The 8,102-nt window shown below is 51.0% G+C and overlaps 1 non-coding gene across 1 annotated transcript; it reads left to right on the top strand.

Annotated features, from left to right (window-relative positions):
• The first annotated feature begins 5,933 nt into the window (after window positions 1-5,933).
• Window positions 5,934-6,097, top strand: LOC120360945 (U1 spliceosomal RNA). Its single transcript, XR_005577327.2, has one exon. It is a non-coding gene; the product is annotated as a U1 spliceosomal RNA (small nuclear RNA).
• Window positions 6,098-8,102: the final 2,005 nt, after the last annotated feature.

Raw genomic sequence — 8,102 nt, forward strand, 5'->3', positions numbered from 1 at the left:
TTTGGCTTCCAGAAGTGGCAGAAAATAAGTGTCTATTGTTTAAATATTGTGTCTATTGTTTGCCCCTTGCTGGGGCAGCTGCATCCAAAGGCTGACTGACAGAGGAGCGGGGATCATGAGAACCCCACAGTCAGTGATACGTTCTTACGGGAGTCTGAGCTGGCTAAGATGCTGTGAGGGAGGAACTCTGGGTGGGTCAGTGAAGGCCACATTTGAGGTGGTGTGGATGACCGCTAGAGAACGAGCCTTGAGGCTTTCGCCACCGCTGCCAGATCCATGGCAGGAAGTCTGAGACCAGAAAGAGGGTGGTTAATGACCTGTGAATGTGGCCGGCCTCCTCTAAAATCAGGCTGTTAGGGGAGGCTCCCCATTGATGAGACTGCAGCGGATCCAGGGTGAAGCTGTTAAGCTTGCAGAGAAAGGCCTGCCCAGAAAACCCCCATATATGTGTCAAAGAGGCGGGGCACCCAGATGTCTGCGGATGAGTTCTCACCGGCGTTTGCAGGACGGGACTGGACAAGCCTCGGCAAGCCTGCCGGGACGGGCCTCCTTCCAGGGGAAGCTGTGTGCCCGCAGACCTGCCGCACGGGCAGCCGTGCTTCTCTGTGGTTGGTGGCTCTTTCATGATCTCACCCCTTACTGCAAGGGTACAAGGAAGCACATGTGACTAGGGTGGCATGCAGATGCCAGGCTACCCGGCCCAATCCCCCTTCCTTGATGAATGGGCTCACTCTCCCAGCTGCTGCCAGGGTGGGTGGCCCCGTGCCCAGTGGAGTCCCTCTGCAAGACATGCCCACACTCGGGTGCCCCTTGCTGGGCCAGCTGCTTCCAATGGTGACTGACAGAGGGGTGGTGGTCATGAGAACCTCACCTCTTTGCCCCAGTTTGAGTGATCCCAGCACAGAGCTGCCCACAGGGTCGGCTGAGGCTTCTGTGACAGTGTTACTGTTCAACACCATCTTCAACTCTCACTTCGTTCCTTCCCTCCCACAGGTGTTCCCAAGAACAGCCTCCAGTGACCATCCTGTGCACTGATGTCCACATCTGAGTCGGCTCCTCTCACCTCAGAGACACCCACCTATGGGCCGACCCTATAACAAGACTTATGACCAGAGGTTTGGGGGGGGCCAGTAGAGGCCCAACCCACTCCTATTTTTACAGGCACCTGGTATAGAAAAATGAAAAAAAAAAAAAAAAAAAAGCTAAACCAGAATTACAAAATTTGTGGTACATTTTCAATGTTTATATTAAATATGTTAAAACTTTTATCAAAAGTAGACAAATGTAATATAATCTTGCTAGTCATGAGAAAATTGTATGGCTTAATAAAAGATATGCATTCACAGTGACCACACACAGAAATGACACCTGGTTTAAAGTAGTCTGTTTAGTGTAAGGCAGTACGTATCTTCTTTCGAATGTATGTCCCAGGTTTCGTATGAAGTTTCATGCACGTGTGTGGGAAAGTGTGAAGGCAGCAGCTCCCAAAGCACACTAAGTCACGGGTCTGCACCCATGAGCATCACTCCCAAACTGGCCAACCTGACCCTACAAGTCCCACACAAGAGGAGCACGGGTAGCCCTTGGGCACCAGGACTTGCCTTCTCTACCCCGAGACAACGTCCTGCGAGAGCAGGATGAAATCCCATCGAGGAGCACAGCAGCTGCCGCAGCTCAGGACCCCTGGCTGCACACCCCCGGCAGGTGGCCCCAGCCCCAGCCCCAGCCCCAGCCCCAGCCCCAGCCCCAGCCCCAAGGCAGGAAGAATCCCAGGGGAGGCCGGCAGAAGCACCGTGCTGCTAGGCCCACTCTAAATCACTGGTCCAGAAAATTGTGAACAAATGAGACGGTGGTGGTTTTCAGCCACTAAGTTTTGGGCGTGGTTTCTAAAATCCCATTTGGAGATAAAGTTACAGCTGACCCTTGAACAATGCTGGGGCTAGGGGCGTCGACCCCTGTGCAGTCAAAAATTCCCATATAACTTTTGACTTCCCACAAACTTAACTATGAGTAGCTGACTGTCCACCAGAAGACTTACCAACCACATAAGCAGTTAATTGACACATATTTTGTTACATGTGTCATATACTGTACTCTAACACTAAAGAAGCTAGAGAGAAAAAGAATGACATTAAAAAGGCCAGGCACGGGGGCTCACGCCTGTCATCCCAGCACTTTGGGAGGCTGAGCAGGGTGGATCACCTGAGGTCAGGAGTTCGAGACCAGCCTGCCCAGCATGCGGAAACCCTGTCTCTACTAAAAATACAAAAATTAGCAGGGGGTGGTGTGCCACTGCACTCCAGCCTGGGCAGCAGAGCAAAAAAAAATTAAGTTAGAGAAAAGAAAATGTCATTTAAACACTTAGAAAAAGAAAATGTATTTACTCTTCATTAAGTAGACATGGATCATCGTAAAGGTCTTCAGCTTCGCCTTCACCTTGAGGAAGAGGAAGTGAGGGCGTTGCTCCTGCTGCCTCAGGAGTGGCCGAGGAGGATGAAAACCCATGGCTAAGTGGACCCGCACAGTTCAAACCCATGTGGCTAACGGGTCAACTGTCAACTAAATCTGGTTCCCTTCATGACACAGCCCTCCTGTCCCATCATAGGCCCTACCTGTGCCCTGGCCTTGTGCAAAATCTGACTTAGAGTAAGGAGATAGCCACTTGAGGAACATGGACTATGGAATCTGATGGACTGGGCTTGCTGGCAGTGGAAATTGAAACTGGAAGGAAATTGGCCAGTTGGTGCTGCAGGAGCCACGGCGTCCTCATGAAAGCCAGTGATGAGGGGCAGACCACATGGGGCAAGAGCCAGCCAGCAGACCCGGATGCAGGGGGAGGGAAGGGGGCAGGGAGTGGCGGCACCCACCAGCAACAGCGACCTCCCTAGAACGGCTGCTGCCTGTCCTCCCTTAACGAGCCCTTTCTGCTCACGTAGATGGAGTAAGTTCCTTCTTCCTGGACTCTAATAAAAGGAAACAGCAATGTTCTAGTAAGTGAGATATATAAAGGATTTGGAAAAAAAAGTGGCTTGCCCAAGGGCGTTTCTTGCAGTGCTATTCATAGCAGCCAAAAACTGGAAAGGGGCCAAGTGCCCCACAGACGTGCATGTGGAGTGTGTCGATTCATAGAAAGGGGTGCCTAGAGGCAGCTGAAACCAAGACAGAATGTGAAGTTCACGTCTGGCTGGTGAGATGGAAACATGACCATCACAATTATTGGGAAGTGGCAAAAGGTTATCCAAATAGTTGACATTTCATATATTTTTAACTCTTCTTGTAAAATTGTGAATATAAAGGAAATTTAAATCAAATGATAGCTCTTCTCCCACAGACGGCTATAAAATGAGATGCTCAGTGCCCGGAAGCCTTGCCTCCTTTCTCTTTCTTTGGTGTGCATCCACAAAGTCGAGTTCCCCCGCCTGGCTCCATCTGCACGATGCCATGAGGGTTGAACGGTGGCCCAGAGGATACGTGTGGTGAGTCCTTGTCAGGTGAGATTAGGGTGCCCGGCTCAAAACTTACCTTGCAGGCAGCCCTGTCCAGCCCTTCAAAGGACCTGCCAACATATCAGGGTGGGAACAGGAACACGATGTCCTGTCCCACGCGCAGAGTACCTAGGTGGTCCATTCCTTGGACACTGCCATCCGACTGATCGACTGTCATTCTGAATCTCTTCTTCCCCAGAGAAGAAAGTAACTGAGGGCCAACCCGGTGAGGCCATTCTCCTGGCAGGATGAGCCTGAAGAACCATGGGCCTGGAAGTCAGGAGGATCCCGAGTATGTATTTATGGCTCAGCTGGAGGGATGGTCCCCAGAGTTTATTGCTGGTGGCACCACAGATCATTCTATTATGTACATACAAATTTAATCCTAAAACGCCATCCTATGGAGTAGGTGCTATTATTTCCCCATCTTATAGATGAGGAAAGGAGGCAGAATAGGGGTCTCATCAGTGGTTGAGCAGGAACTGAATCTACTCCAGATATTACAACGTTCCTCCAGCTGATGGGGGAAGTATAATCTCCGCTGAATGAGTCTTACCATGAGCCGGTATCTTGCTAGGCCCTTCAGACCCATGATGGGGTTGATTTCACCCACAGTAGATGGTCCTTGCATGATACCTGAGAATACTGAAGCTTGGAGTCATTGGATGACTGGCCTGTGACCCATGGCAAGTAAGGGGTGTGTCTATATTGACCCCCAAATCTGTCCTCTTTACTAGGATAGAATTTCTCAGCAGCCCTTCTGGAAGAATGATCGTGCTTCATGCCATATTCCCGAAAAACCTTCACTTGAGTATTCAGTGGCAGCTCTGACTCTGAGGTTGTGGGGGGCGGTCTCTGAGTGTAGTGTCTCTTTTAGGGCTGTGAGGGCAGTAAGTGTTGGAGAATTCTGCTTAAGACCTTAAACAACTGATTAAGATGCTAGGAATGAATGAGGGTGACCCTGTTCCCTAACATGCTCTGGAAAGCAAAGTTACTGGGTGGAGGTAGAGATTCTTTTAAGAAAACACCACAAATAGAGCAGAGCAGGGTGGCAAGTGGATCACCCATGCCATTTTAGGCCAGAGTCTCTGGTGGGAACTACAGGGCAGGGTGAATGGTCCACAGTGGAGGATTGGCACCTTTTTCCAGTTCCCACTCAGAGTTTGTGGCTTCCTGGTGCACCTTTCCTGGCTGGGGACACTTCCTCCCTAGAAAAGAGTAGGTTAAATAATCAAGCAGCCCTGCCTTATTCATGAATATTGGTATACCCGGTGCTGTGACAGCAAAAGGAACGGACGCTTCTGTGCAGAAAGGTGACTCCACAATACTGCTCCTATTCATAGGGTGATTACCACACGTTATCATAGTGAACAATCAATCATATTAGTCACGATGCTTTAAGTTGCAAGTAAAAACAACCATCCAGGAGTCAGGTGTCAGGACATGTGTTGGTAGTCTCAGTTACTCGGGGGCCTGAGGTGGGAAGATAGCTTGATCTTAGGAGTTCAAGTGCAGCCTAAGCAAGACCCTGTCTCAAAAACAAAACAAAACAAAAACGCAACAGTAAGGGCGTTTACTGACTCTCAGAATGTGAAATCCAGGGTGGGATGGTCTGTGATGACCTCAGGTGCCCATGTTTCCTCTGCTCCCCTACGTGGAGGCCCACAGGGTCAGCTTCCTCCTCTGTGGACTCTACTTAGAGCCAGGGAGGCTGCCAGTGCACCTGAGGTTCCACGGTTTCTCAGTCACAGCTCACCCCTTTTCTAGACACCCCCAGTAAACTTCCCCCCCCTCACTTTTGTTTGGCTGAGTTGATTCCCAGGCCCATTCCTAAGCCAACCACTATATCCCTGGGACACAGGGATGGATGGCTCTGATTGATAGGCATGGTGAGCTGGCTGTCTTTGCTGTGCCATGCCTGAGTTACTGACGCATAGATCTGCAAACAAAATAAAATGATGTTTGTTTTATGCCACTCTATTTCAGGTGATTTATTATGTGCTGCATTATATTTTAATTCATTATGGACAAAAGTTAGATATGAAAATCCACTAAAACAACACTATTAGGTAAAAATTATCATCCTAATGGCCAGGCGCAGTGGCTCACGCCTATAATCCCAGCACTTTGGGAGGCCAGTAGATCACCTGAGGTCAGGAGTTCGAGACCAGCCTGATCAACATGTTGAAACCCTGTCTCTACTAAAAACACAGAAATTAGCTGGGCCTGGTGGTGTGTGCCTGTAATCCCAGCTACTTAGGAAGCTAAGGCAGGAGACTCACTTGGACCCGGGAGGCGGAATTGAAGTGAGCCCCCAAGATCCTGCCATTGCACTCCAGCCTGGGCAACAGAGTGAGACTTCGTTGCAAAAAAAAAAAAAAAAAAAAAATTATCATCCTGAATCTACAGCTGAAGAAGTTGAGGAAGTTGAATTAGAAAGTCTGTGTAATACTTACCTGGCAGGGGAGATACCATGATCACAAAGGTGGTTTTCCCAGGGCAAGGCTTATCCATTGCACTCCGGATGTGCTGACCCCTGACATCTCCCCAAATGTGGGAAACTCAACTACATAATTCATGGTAGTAGGGGACTGTGTTCTCACTTTCCCCTGGCAAAAAAAAAAAAAAAAAAAGAAAGAAAGAAAGAAAAGAGAGTCTGTGTAATTTATCCATAGCCCTACAACTCACAGGAAGCAAAGTTAGGATTTGAACCCTGGGTCAAATGCCTGGTTCCAAAGCATATGCCTTTAACTAGAACTGAATTAATGTGGAGCCCCAGTTGAAGGCTCTGTTAGGGTACAGCGACAAACATCCTCCACGGGTGATGGCCCCTATATAAGGGGTCCTCGTGGAGTTTTTGAGACATGCAGACATGGGGGCTCTGAGAGACAGAGCAGCTGCTAACTGCTGCCCTCACTGACTGCTCGCTGAGAGCCCCAGCTGGGACTCTGGACTCTTAATGCCTCAGACACTTAGGGCCCCTGGCAGCTTGGAAAGTCTGTGCAGCCGTCCCTGGGAAGAGTCTTTCTGGAATACATCTGCCCTCGGCATTCAACAGCCCCCAAAGAGTCTGTGCCAGCCTCCCAGAGTCCTATTACAGAAGCCTTTATAAGGCCCTCAATGCCAACATCTTAACTGTCTTTGGACTACTTTGCACCAGTCCTGGTGCCTTGCAGGTAGTCAGCATTTAATCAGTGTCTGTCAACGAAATGAGTTATCACTGATGCTCTAAAAGGCAGCCCTCCCCTCCCTTCCCTTTCTTCCCTTTCCTTCCCCTCCTTTCCCTTCCCTTCCCCTCCTCTCCTCCCCTCCCTCCCCTCCCCTCCTTCCCCTTCCCCTCCCCTTCTTTCTTCTCCCTGTCCCCTCCTTTCCCTCCCCTCCCCTCCCCCTCCCTTCCTCTTCCCTCCCCTCCCCCTCCCTTCCCTTCCCCTCCCCCTCCCTCCCCCTTCCTCTCCCTCCCCTCCCCTTCCTTCCTTTCCCTTCTCCTCCCCTCCACCTCCCCTTCCTCCCCTTCCCCTCCCCATTCCCCCTTCCCTCTCCCTTTTCCCCCTCCCCTTCCCTCTTCCCCCTCCCCCCTTCCCCCTCCCCTCCTTTCCTCTCCCCTCCCCCCTTTCCCCTCCTCTCACCTCCTTCCCCTCCCCCTTCCCCCTCTCCCTTCCCCTCCTTCTCCCTTCCCTCCCTTTCCCCCTCCCCTCCCCCCTTTCCCTTCCCCTCCTTCTTCCTCTCCTCCCCCTTCCCTCCCCCCTTTTCCCCTCCTCTTCTTCCCCCTCCCCTCCCCCCTCTCCCCTTTCCCCCTCCCCTCCTCCCTCTCCCCCTTCCCCCCTCCTCCCTCCTTTTCCCCTTTCCTCTCCCCCCTCTCCCCTTCCTCCCTCCCCTCCCTCCCCTTCTCCTCCTCCTTCCTTCCTTCCTTTCTTTTTTTGAGACAGAGTCTCAGTCTGTTGCCCAGGCTGGAGTGCAGTGGTTTGATCCTGGCTCACTGCAGCCTCTGCCTCCTGGGTTCACGCAATTCTTGTGTCTCAGCTTCCTGAGCAGATGGGATTACGGGCCCATGCCTGGCTAATTTTTGTATTTTTGGCAGAGATGCGGTTTCATCACGTTGGCCAGGCTGGTCTTGAATTCCTGACCTCAAGTGATCCTCCCACCTTGGCCTCCCTAAGTGCTGGGATTACAGGCATGAGCCACCACACCTGGCCTAGTACAGGCTTTCTGAGTTGCATTACTTCCTTATCCCTGATTCCTCCTTTCTTTAGTCAAAGATTCCCTGCAGACACTCTCCTAAGGGAATACTGAGGGAGTGTCACAGGGGTGCTCGGGGACTCGGGTCCTCCACAGACTTATTTCCTAGTTCTAGCAGTAAAAGGCACCACTTTTTACTGGGAACAGTCTTGACCTCCTAACTCACTTCCTGCTGGTTGGAAGCCCTATCTTGCTCTTCCCCAGGGACAGAATATCTGCCATTGGACTTGCATCTATGAGCAAACCTTGCTAGCTCCATCTGCCCACCAGGTGTCTCATCACCATGAGCGTCTCTCATCTGCAGGACATCTATCTCTTTTGCACTTTTTGGATATATTAACTGGCTGCATCGTCACTCTAGGGATGGCTCTTCTCACTGCC

The sequence above is a fragment of the Saimiri boliviensis genome, chromosome 10 (genome assembly GCF_048565385.1).
Source record: "Saimiri boliviensis isolate mSaiBol1 chromosome 10, mSaiBol1.pri, whole genome shotgun sequence".
NCBI classification, from domain to species: Eukaryota; Metazoa; Chordata; class Mammalia; order Primates; family Cebidae; genus Saimiri; species Saimiri boliviensis.